The sequence below is a fragment of the Nerophis ophidion genome, linkage group LG18 (genome assembly GCF_033978795.1).
Source record: "Nerophis ophidion isolate RoL-2023_Sa linkage group LG18, RoL_Noph_v1.0, whole genome shotgun sequence".
Lineage (NCBI taxonomy): Eukaryota > Metazoa > Chordata > Actinopteri > Syngnathiformes > Syngnathidae > Nerophis > Nerophis ophidion.
The window spans coordinates 35230237-35251954 of record NC_084628.1 but is presented as its reverse complement, the minus strand read 5'-3'; the positions used below and the strand labels follow the sequence as shown (position 1 = coordinate 35251954).

The window sequence follows — 21718 nt, the reverse complement described above, 5'->3', positions numbered from 1 at the left end:
TCTGCCACCGATTTAATGCTTCAAACAAAAATAAACAAAAGGCATTGAAGCTTAGGGATTGCTATGCAAAACTAAACTAAAACTGAACTGGCTGCAAAGTTAACAAAAACAGAACGCTGGAAGACAGCAAAGACTTACTGTGGAGCAAAGACAGCGTCCACAAAAGCATATCCGAACATGACATGAAAATTAACACCAAAACAGGAGTGCAAAACAAGAACTAAAACACTACACACTAGGGATGTAACGGTACGTGTATTTGTATTGAACCGTTTCGGTCCGGAGGTGTATCAAACGAGTTTGTGAGCTAAAGTCTTAACAAGCTGCTCTGCTTTCTGCCTCTGTCTGAGCACCCAGCATTGTCCCGCCCACACAATCATCCGTCCCGCCCACACAATCATCTGAGAGGGGTGGGGGGTTGCCCACATTTGAGGTCCTCTCCAAGGTTTCTCATAGTCAGCATTGTCACTGGCGTCCCACTGGGTGTGAATTCTCCCTGCCCACTGGGTGTGAGTTTTCCTTGCCCTTATGTGGGTTCTTCCGAGGATGTCGTAGTCGTAATGGTTTGTACAGTCCTTTGAGACATTTGTGATTTAGGGCTATATAAATAAACATTGATTGATTGATGATTGATTGGTTACATACAGAGCCAATCAGCAGTGCGTATTCAGAGCGACGTAACTACCAATCAGCAGTGCGTATTCAGAGCGACGTAACAGCCAATCAGCAGTGCGTATTCAGAACGCATGTTGTCAATGCTTCAGCGTCGAGCAGATATGTGTTTAGCTGCGGACATCGTACTCCCCCCAAATTATAAAAAACACTTCCCAGTCACAACTACTACTAGCATCACTATGAGCCCGTTGAACTTCTAGAAACTTAAACTGCAGCTCAGCTCGCTCGCAGTTCTGGCTTGAGGTGAAGGCTAATTAGCTTTTAGCGTAACGTTAGCTCATTTTGCTGTCTGGGTGTGTGTGTGTGTGTGTGTGTGTGTGTGTGTGTGTTAGGGGCAGCAAAGTCCTGTCTGTCTGTTATTTCACATGAACTAACATAAAGTCAATGGTGGTCAGGGATGAATAGTCTCTCCTATTGCTATTGTACTATTTTTTCAGCTATAGTTATATTAATCATTAGTAATGTAGCAGCCTAGTTTTGAATGGCAGGGTCCCTGCTATCACATGTTGACAAAAATATAACATTTACATAATAAAAGTCAACTACAGGCTTCCCAAATGCTGAAATAAATTAAGCATGATGAGTTGACTTGAAACTGTTTAATGTTGCACTTTTCATATGTAGAAGAAAGGTTTTTTCATTTTATTTAGTCAAAGCAATAACTTGATGCAGTTTAATGTGGATTAACGTAGGCAGAATTATTATAGTGTTCCCAATGTTGAAAAGGATAAAGCCATTGTTTACAAATTTGATAAATAAATAACCAAAAAATTATATTTTGTTGTTTTCTTACTGTACCGAAAATGAACCGAACCGTGACCTCTAAACCGAGGTACGTACCGACCCGAAATTTTTGTGTACCGTTACACTCCTACTACACACAGGAAAACACCAAAAAAAACTACTTCAGGAATTGACTCATCTAGGTATCGCATAGTGTTTGTGTACGTTCTATCCAATGAAACCAACAGAGGACTGTAAGACTCATGTAGATGTAGCATGCGGGAAAACTCCCATTACGGTAACACCTGTAACATACATTAGGACACTGTTTTTCAACCAGTGTATCGTGAGATACAGTCTGGTGTGCCGTGGGAGATTATGTCCTTTCACCTATGTAGGTTAAAAAATACTTTTTGCAAACCAGTAATTATAATCCGCAAAAGTGGCATTGTTGAGTGCCTGTACTGTCTGGCGCTCGACGAAGTAACTATGTAATATTCTTCCATATCTTTAGGTGGCAGCAGGTAGCTAATTGCTTTGTAAACATGGTTTGTCGCGATCACAACATGCAGGCAACAGCGGAAGGCAGTGTGAAGGTAAAAAGGTATCTAATGCTTACACCAAAAAAAAATAAAAAATAATAATAATAATAATAGGGCTTCACAGTGGCAGAGGGGTTACTGCTTCTGCCTCACAATATGAAGGTCCTGAGTAGTCTTGGGTTCAATCCCGGGCTCGGGATCATTCTGTGTGGAGTTTGCATGTTCTCCCCGTGAATGCGTGGGTTCCCTCCGGGTACTCCGGCTTCCTCCTACTTTCAAAGACATGCACCTGGGGATAAGTTGATTGGCAACACTAAAATTGGCCCTAGTGTGTTAATGTGAGTGTGAATGTTGTCTATCTGTGTTGGTCCTGCGATGAGGTGGCGACTTGTCCAGGGTGTACACCGCCTTCCGCCCGATTGTAGCTGAGCTAGGCACCAGCGCCCCCCGCGACCCCAAAGGGAATAAACTGTAGAAAATGGATTGATAGATAATAATAATAATTGATTAGATTTATATAGCGCTTTTCTAGACACTCAAAGCACTTCACAGAAAAGTGTGAACCCATTGTTCATTCACACCTGCTGGTGGTAAGCTACTTTCGTAGACTGACGGAAGCGTGGTTGCCAGTTTGAGCCTACGGCCCCTCCGACCAACACCCATCAGCGGCCCTAGGTGCAGGGGTGAAGTGTCCTGCCCAACGACACAACGGCAGCGATTCGGATGGGAAGAGGCGGGGAACAAACCTGCAACTCTCAGGTTTCTGACATGGGCGCTCTACCTATTACGCAGAGCCGCCCTCAAAATAAACAAAAGGCACTGAAGCTTAGGGATGGCTATGCAGAACTAAACTAAAACTGAACAGGCTGCAAAGTAAACAAAAACAGAACGCTGGACGACAGCAAAGACTTACTGTGGAGCAAAGACAGCGTCCACAAAAGTACATCCGACCATGACATGACAATCAACACCAAAACAGGAGCGCGAGACAAGAACTAAAACACTACACACAGGAAAAACATCAGAAAAACTCAAAATAAAGAACGGCGTGATGTAACAGGTGGTGACAGTACACCTAGTTTGAGACAAGAGCTATAGTGATGCATGCTGGGTTATGATTTAAAGTCATATCTTAATCGAGAACGACTTTTTACTGTCAATATCATCTGCTGAGTTCCATTTTTTTTTATAATTTAATGATTTTTCAAGGACGAAGAGACTGAAAAACTCTGTTTTATGCCACCAAACCAACACAGTAAGTAAGAGTTATGAAGATGTAGCAAGTGGGAAACGGTAACACCTGTAACATACATTAGGACAGTCCTTTTTGGCTTAAAAAATATTTTTTGCAAACCAGTAATTATAATCCGCAAATGTGCCGTTGTTGAGTGTCTGTACTGTCTGGAGCTCGACAGAGTAACTTTGTAATCCATCCATCTATCCATTTGCTACCGCTTATTCCCTTTGGGGTTGCATGGGGCGCCGGTGCCTATTTCAGCTACAATCGGGCAGAAGGCGGCGTACACCCCGGACAAGTCCCCACCTCATCTATTCTTCCATATTAGTAGGTAGCTAATTGCTTTGTAGATGTCGCGAACATGGTTTGTCGAGATCACAATATGCAGATGACAGCGGGAGGCAGTGTGCAGGTAAAAAGGTATCTAATGCTTAAACCAAAAATAAACATAAGGTATTGAAGCTATGCAAAAGTAAACTAAAACTGAACTGGCTGCAAAGTAAACAAAAACAGAACGCTGGACGACAGCAAAGACTTACTGTGGAGCAAAGACAGCGTCCACAAAAGTACACCCGAACATGACACGACAATCAACACCAAAACAGGAGCGCGAGACAAGAACTAAAACGCTACACACAGGAAAAACACCCAAAAAACTCAAAATAAATAACGGCGTGATGTAACAGGTGGTGACAGTACACCTACTTTGAGACAAGAGCTATAGTGATGCATGCTGGGTTATGATTTAAAGTCATAACTAATCGAAATCAACGACTTTTCTACTGTCCATATCGGCTGCTGAGTTAAATTTTTGAATGATTTCTGCTGGTGGTGTGCCTCATGATTTTTTCAATGAAAAAAATGTGTCTGGCTCAAAAAGGGCTGAAAAACACCGTTGTATGCAATCAGACCAACATAGTAATTAAGAGTCATGTCGATGTAGCATGTGGGAAAACACCCATTATGATAACACCTGTAACATTCATGAGGACAGTCCTATTTGGGTTAAAAAATATTTTTTGAAAACCAGTAATTATAATCCACAAATTTGCCATTGTTGATTGTCTGTACTGTCTGGAGCTCGACAGAATAACTTTTTAATCCATCCATTTTCTACCACTTATTCCCTTTGGGGTCGCGGGGGGCGCTGGTGCCTATTTCAGCTACAATCGGGCGAAAGGCGGCGTACACCCTGGACAAGTCGCCACCTCATCTATTCTTCCATATTAGTAAGTAGCTAATTGCTTTGTAGATGTCGGGAACATGGTTTGTCGCAATCACAATATGCAGACGACAGCGGCAGGCAGTGTGCAGGTAAAAAGGTATCTAATGCTTAAACCAAAAATAAACAAAAGGCATTGAAGCTATGCAAAACTAAACTAAAACTGAACTGGCTGCAAAGTAAACAAAAACAGAACGCTGGACGACAGCAAATACTTTCTGTGGAAAAAGTACATCTGACCATGACATGACAATCAACACCAAAACAGGAGCACGAGACAAGAACTAAAACACTATAGACAGGAAAAACATCAGAAAAACTCAAAGTAAATAATGGCCTGATGTAACAGGTAGTGACATTACACCTACGTTGAGACAAGAGCTTTAGTGATGCATGCTGGGTTATGATTTAAAGTCATATCTAATCAAAATCACAGACTTTTTTACTGTCAATATCACCTGCTGAGTTTCATTTTTTAATGATTTCTGCTGGTGGTGTGCCTCATGATTTTTTCAATGAAGAAAATGTGTCTTGGCTCAGAAAAGGCTGAAAAACACTGTTGTATGCAATCAAACCAACATAGTAATTAAAAGTCATGTCGATGTAGCATGTGGGAAAACACCCATTATACGATAACACCTGTAACATTGATTAGGACAGTCCTATTTGGGTTAAAAAATATTTTTTGAAAACCAGTAATTATAATCCACAAATTTGCCGTTGTTGATTGTCTGTACTGTCTGGAGCCCGACAGAGTAACTTTGTAATCCACCCATCCATCCAATTTCTACCACTTATTCCCTTTGGGGTCGCGGGGGGCGCTGGTGCCTATTTCAGCTACAATCGGGCAGAAGGCGGCGTACACCCTGGACAAGTCACCACCTCATCTATTCTTCCATATTAGTAGGTAGCTAATTGCTTTGTAGATGTCGGGAACATGGTTTGTCGAGATCACAATATGCAGATGACAGCGGGAGGCAGTGTGCAGGTAAAAAGGTATCTAATACTTTAACCAAAAATAAACAAAAGGCATTGAAGCTATGCAAAACTAAACTAAAACTGAACTGGCTGCAAAGTAAACAAAAACAGAACGCTGGACGACAGTGTACACAAAAGTACACCCGAACATGACATGACAATCAACACCAAAACAGGAGCGCGAGACAAGAACTAAAACACCATAAAAACTCAAAATAAATAACGGTGTGATGTAACAAGTGGTGACAGTACACCTACTTTGAGACAAGAGCTATAGTGATGCATGCTTGGTTATGATTTAAAGTCATATCTTAATCAAGAACGACTTTTTACTGTCAATATCTGCTGCTGAGTTTCATTTTTTTTCAATAATTTAATGATTTTAAGGAAAAAAATGTGTCTTGGTTCAGAAAAGGCTGAAAAACACTGTTTTATACAACCAAACCAACACAGTAAGTAAGAGTTATGAAGATGTAGCAAGTGGGAAACGGTAACACCTGTAACATACATTAGGAGATATTATCGGGATAAAATCACAATTGGAGCGTCGGGCTTTTAGTTCAGGTCATTGTCGAACTCCTATGAATCGTAGTCAAAGTAGACGGGGGTGTTTATAACAGCCAGAAAGGAATAATTAATAAAGGTTGAGCAGCGCTAGCTAGTGAGCCGGCCTTGCTAGTGATGGGTTGGGGATTTGTATTGTTTTTTCCTTGACGCTGTTGCTGCCCCTCAACACTTCCAAGCTTCATTTAATCCCGTCTAAAAACATGCCAAGGAAGCCCGATAATATTACAAGAGCACACACATACAGGAACACGACCTTAAAAGTGTTTCTTGTTTACCTTTTAGTCAGTTGCCGCTGGTTAGCAGGCTAGGCTAACATGCTAACGCTCGACGCTAGCCTCCTTTAGCTAGCAAGTTTTTTTTCTTTTTTTTTTGTTTTTTTTTTTTGATGCAAGAATGTTGCCTTAGCTGAGAAAGGCGTCGATTTGGATCCGATGCGTAGTGTCCATGGAAATGTATTCCCCTCGGCAGCGGCGGCCCGGTTAACTCAAAGTGAAATAATGCATGGAAAGAAAAAAAAATGTTTATTAGAATACAGGAGTGCACGCCTTGTAGAAATGTACTTGGGTTTTTTTTTTTTGGAGTTGCCGTATGACGTCAGTTGACGTCATACGTCTGGACCGTACGTAATGTTGTCAGATTATTAGGAAAAATAAGCGATAAATATTCTTGGACTATTAATATTCATGACAAATGTGTGTTTTGAGAAAAATAAAACATTTAAAAAATAATTTTACATTTGCAACCTCTTTATACTATTGGCTAAGTTTTTTATTCATAAATGTAAGTTTATCAATAGCCGACCTGTTTTTTGTGCCTTTAAAAAAAGAATAAGAACTTTACTTTAGAACGTTTTCTACCTTTAACAACCAAAAAGCTGTGATGATGCTGTGCTACAAAATGTGATCATTTACAAAATGTATGTGAGCCTATATGGCTTTTCATATATATATATATATATATATGTCTTGATTGGATTATCCGGAGAATAGTGCTCGATACCGTGGTAGAGCGCAATATGTAGGTGTGGGAAAAAATCACAAGACTACTTCATCTTCAGAGATGAAGTAGTCTTGTGATTTTTTCCCACACCTACATATATATATATATATATATATATATATATATATATATATATACATATATATATATATATCATTGTCATCATTGTCACCGACGTCCCACTGGGTCATTATTGTCACCAATGTCCCACTGGGTGTGAGTTTTCCTTGCCCTTATGTGGGCCTACCGAGGATGTCGTGGTGGTTTGTGCAGCCCTTTGAGACACTAGTGATTTAGGGCTATATAAGTAAACATTGATTGATTGATTGATTGATATATACATACATATTTGAATATATATACATGTATATATATACATATATACTTATTTATATATATATATATATATATACATGTATATATACATATATATATAGAACATATATACATATATATATATAGAACATATATATATATATACATGTATATATACGTATATATATACATGTATATATATATATATATATATATATATATATATATATAGGGGTGTGGGGAAAAATCGATTCGAATATGTATCGAATCGTTTATGTTGTGCGATTCAGAATATCTATATTTTTTTATTTATTTCATTTTGTATTTTTATTTTGTTTTAAATCAATCCAACAAACCACTAAACAGCAATACCATAACAATGCAATCCAATTCCAAAACCAAACCTGACCCAGCAACACTCAGTACTGCAATAAACAGAGCAATTGAGAGAAGACACAAACACGACACAGAACAAACCAAAAGTAGTGAAACAAAAATGAATATTATCAACAACAGTATCAATATTAGTTATAATTTCAGCATAGCAGTGATTAAAAATCCCTCATTGACATTATCATTAGACATTTATAAAAATTTTAAAAAAGAACAACAGTGTCACAGTGGCTTACACTTGCATCGCATCTCATAAGCTTGACAACACACTGTGTCCAATGTTTTCACAAAGATAAACTAAGTCATATTTTTGGTTCGTTTAATACTTAAAACAAATTTACATTATTGCAATCAGTTGATAAAACATTGTCATTTACAATTATAAAAGCTTTTTTTTTTTTTTAAATCTACTACTCGGCTAGCATGTCAGCAGACTGTGGTAGATCCTGCTGAAATCCTCTGTATTGAATGAATACAGAATCCTTTTATATCGGGAACAAAAATCGTTTTTGAATCGAAAAAAATCGATATATTATGGAATCGTGACCCCAAGAATCGATATTGAATCGAATCGTGGGACACCCAAAGATTCACAGCCCTAATATATATATATATATATATATATATACATATATATATATATATATATATATATATATATAGTGAATTATATTTATGTACTGCTTTTTCCTAAAGTGTCTCAAAGAACTTTATATAGTGAAACCCAATATCTAAGTTACAATTAAACCAGTGTGGGTGGCACTGGGAGCAGGTGGGTAAAGTGTCTTGCCCAGGGACACAACGGCATTAACTAGGATGGTGGAAGCGGGGATCGAACCTGCAACCCTCAAGTTGCTGGCACAGCCGCTCTACCAACCGAGCTATACCGCCACAGTAGGTTTGGTGTTCTTGGGATCCAACTCAGTATTCTTCTTCCTCCAAACACGACGAGTTGAGTTTTTACCAAACAGTTCTATTTTGGTTTCATCTGACCACATGACATTCTACCAATCCTCTGCTGTATCATCCATGTATCCATTTTGGTATAAACTCAGCTCGTCGTGTTAGAAGGAAGAAGAATACAGAATTGCATCCCAAGAACACCATACCTACTGTGAAGCATGGGGGTGGAAACATCATGCTTTGGGGCTGTTTTTCTTCTAAGGGGACAGGACGATTGATCCGTGTTAAGGAAAGAATAAATGGGGCCATGTATCGTGAGATTTTGAGACAAAACCTCCTTCCATCAGTGAGAGCTTTGCATGGTTGACCAAATACTTATTTTCCACCATAATTTACAAATACATTCTTTAAAATTCCTACAATGTGAATTCCTGGATTTTTTTTCACATTCTGTCTCTCACAGTTGAAGTGTACCTATGATGAAAATTACAGACCTCTGTCATCATTTTAAGTGGGAGAACTTGCACAATCAGTGGCTGACTAAATACTTTTTTGCCCCACTATAATATATATATATATATATATATATATATATATATATATATATATATATATATATATATATATATATATATATATATATATATATATATATATATATATAATTCTATTTTAGTTGCTTTATTCAATCAATCCATTAATGTTAACTTATATAGCCCTAAATCACGAATGTCTCAAAGGGCTGCACAAGCCACAAGGAGTTAGTAAGTATTAAGTTTACAACCCCCTGGTGTTGTTTTATGCTGTTTTTGTACTTATTTTGATTATTATCATCTATTTGCTTGTATGTAAATGTTGCATATTATAAATAAAGGTTTATACAAAATAAAACATTAAAACAAAAAAAAGCGATAAATTTTCCCTGGACCATTAATATTCATGACAAATGTGTGCTTTGTTTTAAAGATGTGCTATTTGGATTTACACAGTATGAGAAAAAACATTTGAAAATTAATTTTACCTTTGCAACCTCTTTATACTACTGGCTATGTTTTATATTCATAAATGTAAGTTTATCAATAGCCGACCTGTTTTTTGTGCCTTTAAAAAAAGAATTAGAACATTAATTTAAAACGCTTTCTACCTTTAACAATCAAAAAGCTGTGAAAACTATGATGCTGTGCTCCAAAGTTTGATTATTTACGGAATTCATGTGAGCCTATATGGCTTTTCACATACATACAAACCCCGTTTCCATGTAAGTTGGCAAATTGTGTTAGATGTAAATATAAACAGAATACAATGATTTGCAAATCCTTTTCAACCCATATTCAGTTGAATATGCTACAAAGACAACATATTTGATGTTCAAACTCATAAACTTTTTTTTTTTTGCAAATAATAATTAACTTCGAATTTCATGGCTGCAACATGAGCCAAGGTAGTTGGGAAAGGGCATGTTCACCACTGTGTTACATCACCTTTTCTTTTAACAACACTCAATAAACTTTTGGAAACTGAGGAAACTAATTGTTGAAGCTTTGAAAGTGGAATTCTTTCCCATTCTTGTTTTATGTAGAGCTTCAGTCGTTCAACAGTCCGGGGTCTCCGCTGTCGTATTTTACGCTTCATAATGCGCCACACATTTTCAATGGGAGACAGGTCTGGACTGCGGGCGGGCCAGGAAAGTACCCGCACTCTTCTTTTACGAAGCCACATTGTTGTAACACGTGCTGAATGTGGCTTGGCATTGTCTTGTTGAAATAAGCAGGGGCGTCCATGAAAAAGACGGCGCTATGATGGCAGCATACGTTGTTACAAAACCTGTATGTACCTTTCCGCATTAATGGTGCCTTCACAGATGCGTAAGTTACTCATGCCTTGGGCACTAATGCACTTCCATACCATCACAGATGCTGGCTTTTGAACTTGGCGTTGATAACAGTCTGAATGGTTCGCTTCCCTTTTGAACGATGTCGAATATTTCCCCAAAAAAATTGAAATATGGACTCATCAGAACACTTTTACACTTTGCATCAGTCCATCATAGATTATCTTGGGCCCAGAGAAGCCGGCTGTGTTTCTGGATGTTGTTGATAAATGACTTTCGCATTGCATAGTAGAGTTTTGACTTGCACTTACAGATGTAGCGACAAACTGTATTTAGTGACAGTGGTTTTCTGAAGTATTCCTGAGCCCATGTGGTGATATCTTTTAGAGATTGTTGTTGTTTTTTGATACAGTGCCATCTGAGGGATCAAAGGTCACTGTCATTCAATGTTGCTTTCCGACCATGCCGCTTACGTGGAGTGATTTCTCCAGATTCTCTGAACCTTTAGATGATATTATGGACCGTAGATGTTGAAATCCCTAAATTTCTTGCAATTGCACTTTGAGAAACGTTGTTCTTAAACTGTTTGACTATTTGCTTACGCAGTTGTTGACAAAGGGGTGTACCTCGCCCCATCCTTTCTTGTGAAAGACTGAGCATTTTTTGGGAAGCTGTTATTATACCCAATCATGGCACCCACCTGTTCCCAATTAGCCTGCACACCTGTGGGATGTTCTAAATAAGTGTTTGATGAGCATTCCTCAACTCTATCAGTATTTATTGCCACCTTTCCCAACTTCTTTGTCACGTGTTGCTGGCATCAAGTTCTAAAGTTAATGATTATTTGCACACAAACAAATGTTTATCAGTTTGAACATCAAATATGTTGTCTTTGTAGCATATTCAACTGAATATGGGTTGAAATTTATTTGCAAATTATTGTATTCTGTTTATATTTACATCTAACACAATTTCCCACCTCATATGGAAACATAATTTGTACATATATATATATATATATATATATATATATATATATATATATATATATATATATATACACATATATATACATACACACACACATACATTTATATATATATATATATATATATATATATATATATATATATATATATGATAATTATTATTTATTTGCTTGTATGTATATGTTGCATATTATAAATAAACGTTTATACAAAATGTAATTTTTTACTATAAAAAAAAAGATAATTTATAACTAATAATTGCATTTTATTGTTTTCTAACGGCATTATTATTTGTAATAATAGCTGAGATAGGCACCAGCGCCCCCCGCAACCCCAAAGGGAATAAGTGGTAGAAAATGGATGGATGGAATTAATTAATTTATTTAAAATGAGTGTCGTCGACTAGGGACACACTGTAGGCAAAAATGTGTTCTACATACATGTCGATTTTTGAAAGTAAGGCCTATATTTTCTAATTGGCTTAATAATTTACAATTATCAATCAAATCTTGGAGGATGATTAAGAGTAAAAAAAAAAAAATCCCTTAAATTAATAACTTTGTTAAAAACATTTTAAGTGATTTTGGCAGCCCTTTTTCCTCCCATATTTTTATTATTATTTAATACTCTAGCTGTATTTTCTTTTGTTTTCTTTCCTTGACACGTTTCACTGACTTTTGTGTGCGTTATGAATGTTTATGTTTGTTGTTCAATTAAAAAACAACAACAACGTTATGTTCACACTACAGCAAGATCAAGCAATCATAAAACCAGAAGAATTGGGCAACAGGAAAACTAATCATAATGCACATTGATAAACATATTAAAGTCGGAATTGTTTCAATTAATGTAGACCAGTGGTCACCAACACGGTGCCCGCGGGCACCAGGTAGCCTGTAAGGACCAGATAAGTCGCCCGCTGGCCTGTTCTAAAAATAGCTCAAATAGCAGCACTTACCAGTGAGCTGCCTCTATTTTTAAATTGTATTTATTTACTAGCAAGCTGGTCTCGCTTTAATCCACATTTTTAATTCTAAGAGAGACAAAACTCAAATAGAATTTGAAAATCCAAGAAAATATTTCAAAGACTTGGTCTTCACTTGTTTAAATAAATTCATTTCTTTTTTTCTTTGCTTCTTATAACTTTCAGAAAGACACTTTTGGAGAAAAAATACAACCTTAAAAATGATTTTAGGATTTTTAAACACACATACACCATTTTACCTTTTAAATTCCTTTTTCTTCTTTCCTGGCAATTTAAATCAATGTTCAAGTTTTTTTTTTTATTGTAAAGAATAATGAATACATTTTAATTTAATTCTTCATTTTAGCTTCTGTTTTTTCGACGAAGAATATTTGTGAAATATTTCTTCAAACTTATTATGATTAAAATTCAAAAAAAATATTCTGGCAAATCCAGAAAATCTGTAGAATCAAATTTAAATCTTATTTCAAAGTATTTTGAATTTCTTATAAAAAAAATTGTTTTGGAAAATCTAGAAGAAATAATGATTTGTCTTTGATAGAAATATAGCTTGGTCCAATTTGTTATATATTCTAACAAAGTGCAGATTGGATTTTAACCTATTTAAAACATGTCATCAACATTCTAAAATTAATCTTAATCAGGAAAACATACTAATAATGTTCCATAAATTATTTTTAATTTTTTTCAAAAAGATACGAATTAGGTAGTTTTTCTATTAATTTTTTTAGGTTGAATTTTGAAATTGAGGATAAACTATTTTTAAAATTTTATTTTAATTTTTTCTGTGTTTTCTCCTATTTTAAACCCTTGAATTAAGTGTTTTTTTCATCATTTATTCTGTACAAAAAACCTTCTGTAAAAGGAAAAAAATTGTACGACGGAATGACAGACAGAAATACCCATTTTCTTAGATATGTAGATTTATTTATTAAAGGTAAATTGATCAATTTGGTTATTTCTGGCAATTTATTTAAGTGTGTATCAAACTGGTAGCCCTTTGCATTAATCAGTACCCAAGAAGTAGCTCTTGGTTTCAAAAAAGTTGGTGACCCCTGATGTAGACCTTGCGAAATTGTTGCAATGTATGTCCAACATTTTTATTTTAATCAGACTTTAAATGCGCAAAAATAAAACATCTTTTATTCGTAGCACAAATAGAAAACAAGAAGATAGTAAGGAATTGAGAAAAGTATATTTTACGAGATACAGCACATATAAGTGTTTGGCGCACAGGGGAATTGTGCTGCTTATATTTCCACATTAAAACGGATTAAGTTGTACATTTTAATTTAATTTCTTAATTTATTTAGGTATTTCTACAAAACCTGGTCTTCCGGTTCGCGAAAACGCTGACGCGAGTTACTTTCGGCAAGGCCGGTTTATAACTTCCGGTTTGCCGTTTCCGGTTAAAAATTTTGAAATAAAAGCTCAGCCGGAAGTGTTGATAAATAGTGCAGTAACACGTACAATTGCGCTCAAAACTAACCAATCTTCATTCATAAATCTATTTTTATTCCCGAAATGGTCAATTTTAAGAAGTATAGTGACTATTTTCAATTTTGTGCACATTTAATTTGTGTTGACATCCTTAAAATACTTTTTTTTTCTATCACACTCAGGAAACCAAAATGAAACAATCTGAACAATATAGTAAAGCTAACACGGACAGGTTGAACTTTACTTGTATTTGCTTTTTGTTTGGTTTACAGCCTTAAAGGCTTACTGAAACCCACTACTACCCACCACGCAGTCTGATAGTTTATATATCAATGATGAAATATTAAATTGCAACACATGCCAATACGGCCTTTTTAGTTTACAAAATTTTAATTTTAAATTTCCCGGGAGTTTCTTCTTGAAAACGTCTGCTTTACCGCATCATTACACAGTATTTTGGACATCTGTGTTGCTTTTTTTTTTTTGCAATTTGTTCAATTAATAATGGAGAAGTGAAAGTAGAAAGATGGAGTTGGGAAGCTTTAGCCTTTAGCCACACAAACACACGGTGATTCCTTGTTTCAAATTCCCGGAGGTGAAGCATTACAATGGATCACAGCGGTCAAACGAACATGGATCCCGACCGAATGTCAACCAGCAGGTTTCGGTGAGAAAATTGTGGTAAAAAGTCGCCACTTACCGGAGATCAGCTGAGCTTGTGCCGTCCATACAGCTGCCGTCGACTTCCATCAGACACTGGCGTCAAGACACTCGTCCGACTATCAGGTACTGTTAAAGGGGAACATTATCACCAGACCTATGTAAGCGTCAATATATACCTTGATGTTGCAGAAAAAAGACCATATATATTTTTTAACCGATTTCCGAACTCTAAATGGGTGACTTTTGGCGTATTAAACGCCTTTCGATTTATCGCTCTTGGAGCGATGACCTCAGAACGTGGTAGTCAACGCCATTTTCTCCACCACATTACACGCTGCAAGTCAAATCAGCTCTGTTATTTTCCGTTTTTCCGACTGTTTTCCGGTACGTTGGAGACATCATGCCTCGTCGGTGTGTTGTCGGAGAGTGTAACAACACGATCAGGGACGGATTCAAGTTGATTTACGTAGAATGTGCATCGATTAGCACGGCATGCTAATCGATGCTAACGTGCTTTTTAGGCTAGCTGTATGTACATATTGCATCGTTATGCCTCATTTGTAGCTATATTTACATCCAGACTTTCTCTCCACCCACTTTTAATGCCAAACAAACACTTACGAATCAACGGATTTAAGTTGCTCCAGTGTCAAGAGATGCGAAAGTCCCTCGTTTGGTTTTTACCGGCGATGCTACGACAGAGATGGCACAGAGATGGCAAGAATGTCTGGATATCCTGCGACACTCAAAGCAGATGCATTCCCAACGATAAAGTCAACGAAATCACAAAGGTGAGTTTTGTTGATGTTGTTGACTTATGTGCTAATCAGACATATTTGGTCGCGGCATGACTGCCAGCTAATCGATGCTAACTGCTATTTAGGCTAGCTGTTTGTACATTTGTAGCTATATTTGCATCGAGCATTTCCCTCCACCCACAATTAATGCCAAACAAACACTTACCAATCAACAGATTTAAGTTGCTCCAGTGTCAAGAGATGCGAAAGACCCTTATTTGTTTTTTACCGGCGTTGCTACGACAGAGATGGCAAGAATGTCTGGATATACTGCGACACTCAAAGCAGATGCATTCCCAACGATAAAGTCAACAAAATCACAAAGGTGAGTTTTGTTGATGTTGTTGACTTATGTGCTGATCAGACATATTTGGTCGCGGCATGACTGCCAGCTAATTGATGCCAACATGCTATTTAGGCTAGCTGTATGTACATTTGTAGCTATATGTGCATCCAGCGTTTCCCTCCACCCAAATTTAATGCCAAACAAACACTTACCAATCAACAGATTTAAGTTGCTCCAGTGTCAAGAGATGCGAAAGACCCTTGATTGGTTTTTACCGGCGATGCTACGACAGAGATGGCAAGAATGTGTGGATATCCTGCGACACTCAAAGCAGATGCATTCCCAACGATAAAGTCAACAAAATCACAAAGGTGAGTTTTGTTGATGTTGTTGACTTATGTGCTAATCAGACATATTTGGTTGTGGCATGACTGCCAGCTAATCGATGCTAACATGCTATTTAGGCTAGCTGTTTGTACATTTGTAGCAATATTTGCATCGAGCGTTTCCCTCCACCCACAATGAATGCCAAACAAACACTTACCAATCGACAGATTTAAGTTGCTCCAGTGTCAATGCGAAAGTCCCGATCGTTTGGTCTGCACATTTTACCGGCGATGCTAAGACAGACATGCATGGCCGAATAGCGTCAATAGCTACTCGCTCAATAGCTTCAGGTTCTTCTTCAATTTCGTTTTCGCTATCTGCCTCCATACTCCAACCATTTGTTTCAATACATGCGTAATCTGTTGAATCGCTTAAGCCGCTGAAATCCGAGTCTGAATCCGAGCTAATGTCTCTATATCTTGCTGTGGTAACCGCCACGTTGTTTGTGACGTCACAGGGAAATGGACAGTGGCTTCGCAAATAGCGAAAATCAGGCACTTTAAAGCTTTTTTTAGGGATATTCCGGGACGGGTAAAATTTTGAAAAAACTTCGAAAAATAAAATAAGCCACTGGGAACGGATTTGTATTGGTTTTAGGCCTTCTGAAATTGTGATAATGTTCCCCTTTAGACTTACTAAAACACTAGCAACACAATAGAAAGATAAGGGATTTCCCAGAATTATCCTAGTAAATGTGTCTAAAAACATCTGAATCCGTCCCCATGCAATCACTTTTTTTTTTTCTATTCCTTCACTATCAATATCCTAAAACACAAATCTTTCATCCTCACTCAAATTAATGGGGAAATTGTCGTTTTTTCGGTCCGAATAGCTCTTTTTGTTGGAGGCTCCCATTAAAAACAATGTTAGGCTGTGAGGAGCCCTCACACCGGTGACGTCATCGTCTGCGACTTCCGGTATAGGCAGGGCTTTTCTGTTAGCAAGCAAAAGTTGCGAACTTTATGGTGGATGTTCTCTACTAAATCCTTTCAGCTAAAATAGGGCAATATCGCGAAATGATCAAGTATGACACAGAATAGACCTGCTATCCCCGTTTAAATAAGAAAATCTCATTTCAGTAGGCCTTTAAAATGTTTGTTCCGCTTTTGTACACCTTACCTCTGGTTACCTGTCCGCCTCATCAAAAGGTAAGAACATTGGCTATATTCATATTCTTATTTATTATCAGGATGGGTTTTGACTGTTGAATATAGTGTAAAAAAGTAAAGGAAAAAAAAATAAGAAAACAAAACATAGTTTTAAAACTTCGCTAAAATTCAAAGATTTTAGGGGTTTTTTTTTTAGAGTATGAATTTCAGGATTGATATAACTGATTGAAGACATATTCTAACGTTTTCAGCCCGCATTTAACCTGATCTGCAAGATTCGGGGAAAAATGCTGACGCAACAGTATCCCTGGTTTGACCTGTTTGTGGTTCAAACTTGAAATATTGTAGAGGTTGTCCTCTCGTGGGTTCTGCGGACCACCCAACACTGCCACGAGAGCCTGGATTTCAGGGTTCGACACTGTTTTATTTTCATAAATCATGCTAAGATTTTGCTTTCCAGCTAATTGTCTATTTTTCTCAATCTGTCCCTCTCTCTGGCTCCCACTCCAACTCCAACCCCGTGTCTCGACCCGGCTGCTGCTAATAAGGGCGACAGGTGATTGGATAACAAGGCCCACCTGGGCCATCCACTCAGCTGTCGCTGTCTTCTATGCCGGTCCTTGCACACCCCGTTCCGCGGCCACGCCCCCTTTTTTTTTTTTTAGAGTATGAATTTCAGGATTGATATAACTGATTGAAGACATATTTTCACGTTTTCAGCCCGCATTTAACCTGATCTGCAAGATTTGGGGAAAAATGCTGACGCAACAGTATCCCTGGTTTGACCTGTTTGTGGTTCAAAGTAGAAAATTAGATTGAAATATTGTAGAGGTTGTCCTCTCGTGGGTTCTGCGGACCACCATACACTGCCAAGAGAGCCTGGATTTCAGGGTTCGACGCTGTTTTATTTTCATAAGTCATGCTAAGCTTTTGCTTTCCAGCAAATTGTCAATTTTTCTCAGTCCGTCTCTCTCTCTGGCTCCCACTCCAACTCCAACCCCGTGTCTCGGTCCGGCTGCTGCTAATAAGGGCGACAGGTGATTGGATAACAAGGCCCACCTGGGCCATCCACTCTTCGATGCCGGTCCTTGCACACCCCGTTCCGTGGCCACGCCCCCTTGAATTTAATTGAATTCAGACTTGTATTAGTAGATTGCACAGTACAGTACATATTCCATACAATTGACCACTAAATGGTAACACCCGAATAAGTTTTTCAACTTGTTTAAGTCGGGGTCCACGTTAATCAATTCATGGTAGTCCTTCACAAATATATTCCAGTAGTATACCTAATTAAAGTCATCTAGATGACAAATACACAGTTTGTACGGATTTAATTGAGTTTCTTTGTTCGTGAGTACAATTGTATATATAATGTTAATTAATTTGATTACTATAGAGAAAAAGAAAGTTTCTCGTCCGCCACATTCAGGAATAAACGGGAAAGATCCGTGGAAAAATGGAAAATAATTAAATTATAGTACTAGTAATATATCTTTTGTCAATTTGAATTGTTGGATTGAATTTTCTCCCTGACATTTTTAGTTTTTGTGCAGCTTTAAGAATAATACATACCCTATATTGCCAAAAGTATTTGGTCAACTGCCTTTACTCACATATGAACTTGAAGTGGCATCCCGTGGAATTTTCCAAAATGTTTTGGTATCTTGAACCATTAAAAGTTCCGTTCGCTGGATCTAATGTGCCAAGCCCAACTCCTGAAAAACAACTCCCACACCATAATTCCTCCTCCACTAAATTTCACAATGCAGTCCAAAATGTACCATTCTCCTGGCAACCTCCAAACCCAGACTGGTCCATGAGATTGACAGATGTAAAAGCGTGATTCATCAGTCCAGAAAAGGTGTCTCTACTACTCTAGAGTCCAGTGGCGACATGCTTTGCATTGGACTTGGTGATGTATGGCTTAGATGCAGCTGCATGGCCATGAAAACCCATTTCCCAAAGCTCTCTGCGTACTGTACGTGGGCTAATTGGAAGGTCACATGAAGTTTTGAGCTCTGTCGCAACTGACCGTGCAGAAAGTCGGCGACGTCTTTGCAGTATGCGCTTCAGCATCCGCTGACCCCTCCCTGTCAGCTTACGTGGCTTACCACTTGGTGGCTGAGTTGCTGTTGTTCCCGAATTCTTCACTTTTCTTATAATAAAGTTGACTACGGGATATTTAGGAGCGAGGACATTTCACGACTGGATTTGTTGCACAGGTGGCATCCTATGACAGTTCCACGCTGGAAATCACTGACAGCGGCCCATTCTTTCACACATGTTTGTAGAAAAAGTCTCCATGCCTAAGTGCTTGATTTTATACACCAGGCCAAGTGATTAGGACACCTGATTCTGATCATTTGGAAGGGTGGCCAAATACTTTTCGGCAATATTGTGTATATAAATACACATACAAGATTAGATTTAGATTTAGGTTTATTGGTCCCCGTTGGGGAAATTCATTTTCACTGCCGTACATTTAAACATATAGACATTACACATCACAAAACAAAAATAACAAAAGCATTTAAGTCTCACCTTAAAACTCATCTGTATACTCCAGCCTTTAAATACACCTCCTTTTTAGACCATTTGATCTGCCGCTTCTTTTCTTTTTTCTCCTATGTCCCCCCCTCCCTTGTGGAGGGGGTCCGGTCCGATGACCATGGATGAAGTACTGGCTGTCCAGAGTCGAGACCCAGGATGGGAAGCTCGTCGGGACCCAGGATGGACCGCTCGCCTGTGTATCGGTTGGGGACATCTCTACGCTGCTGATCCGCCTCCGCTTGGGATGGTTTCCAGTGGACGGGACTCTCGCTGCTGTCTTGGATCCGCTTTGAACTGAACTCTCGCGGCTGTGTTGGAGCCACTATGGATTGAACTTTCACAGTATCATGTTAGACCCGCTCGACATCCACTGCTTTCGGTCCCCTAGAGGGGGGGGTTGCCCAAATCTGAGGTCCTCTCCAAGGTTTCTCATAGTCAGCATTGTCACTGGCGTCCCACTGGATGTGAATTCTCCCTGCCCACTGGGTGTGAGTTTTCCTTGCCCTTTTGTGGGTTCTTCCGAGGACGTCGTAGTCGTAATGGTTTGTACAGTCCTTTGAGACATTTGTGATTTAGGGCTATAGAAATAAACATTGATTGATTGATTGATTGATTGATTGAAAAAGACATCATACATGACCAACACATCTACAGGCTTTATCAGACGGGTCGGCTGGGCCTGCTGTTAAGGGCGGCTATAGCTGCAGGGATAAGGTTTTTCCTGAGGCGGACTCTCCGGAATTTGATGGTTCTGTACCCGTGCCCTGATTGTAGTGGGATTATGTACAAGTGTGATGAGTCAATAATAACTTTTGTTTTATTTCAGCAGTTGAAATCTTTATACGATTTTTGATGCTATAACATTTTTTTAGTATCTTTAATGGCCTTTTTGTCAAGAAATACCACAGGAAAATGTTAAATATGCAATATTTGTAAAAAAAAATAATAATAATAATAAAAAAAATCAATAAATTGAAGAGTGGGACATTTTATGTTAGGTAATTACAGCCGTTAATGGTCAATAATTCATGACAACATTGATTTTGATACAGAGGGCAAGTAGTAAAAAGTAGCAGACAGGACTTGGTTGAGTTTATTGAGATCACACAAGTCTGTTATATAAGTCTGCCATGTTTTATGCAGCTGCCCAAGACCATTTTCATTGCACATCAGCGGTTTTATAAAGATTAATTATGCTCTTAAAGCACTGAGGGTTATGCACATAGTTTTTTGGCTCCATCTAGTGGTAAAAGATGATATTACAAAAACAAAAAAAAAACAGCATATATATATATATATATATATTCATCCATCCATCCATTTTCTACCGCTTATTCCCTTTCGGGGTCGCGGGGGGCGCTGGCGCCTATCTCAGCTACAATCGGGCGGAAGGCAGGGTACACCCTGGACAAGTCGCCACCTCATCGCATATATATATATATATATGTATATACACACACTTATAAAGAACATAGTGTCATGGCTGTCTTGAGTTTCCAAGTATTTCTACAACTCTTATTTTTTCGTGATAGAGTGATTGGAGCGCCTACTTGTTGGTCACAAAAAACATTCATGAAGTTTAGTTCTTTTATGAATCTATTATGGGTCTACTGAAAATGTGAGCAAATCTGCTGGGTCAAAAGTATACATACTGCAATGTAAATATGTGGTCCCTTGTCAAGTTTCACTGCAATAAGGCGCTTTTGGTAGCCATCCACAAGCTTCTGGTTGAATTTTTTTAACCACTCCTCTTGACAAAATTGGTGCAGTTAAGCATGGACTTGTTTCTTCAGCATTGTCCACACGTTTAAGTCAGGACTTTGGGAAGGCCATTCTAAAACCTTCATTCCAGCCTGATTTAGCCATTCCTTTATCACTTTTTGACGTGTGTTTGGGGTCACTGTCCTGTTAAAACACCAAACCTTCCGGGTTGAGGATTTTAGGTTTTCCTGAAGAATTTTGAGGTAACCCTCCTTTTTTATTGTCCCATTTAAAGCAGCAGTTCCATTGGCAGCAAAACAGGGCCAAGGCAGAATACTACCACCACCTTGCTTGACGGTAGGTTTGGTGTTCCTGGGATTAAAAGCCTCACCCTTTCTCCTCCAAACATATTGCTGGGTATTG

The 21718-nt window shown here is 38.1% G+C and overlaps 1 protein-coding gene across 1 annotated transcript in view; it reads right to left on the bottom strand.

Annotated features, from left to right (window-relative positions):
- The window catches only part of LOC133537154 (protein Smaug homolog 2), a 64483-nt gene extending 57958 nt beyond the window's left edge, over window positions 1–6525 (bottom strand). Inside the window, exon 1 of the mRNA XM_061878054.1 lies at window positions 6220–6525. The gene's annotated coding sequence lies outside the window, so the exon portion shown is untranslated. The remainder of the gene's footprint in view (window positions 1–6219) is intronic.
- Between the last annotated feature and the right edge of the window lie 15193 nt (window positions 6526–21718).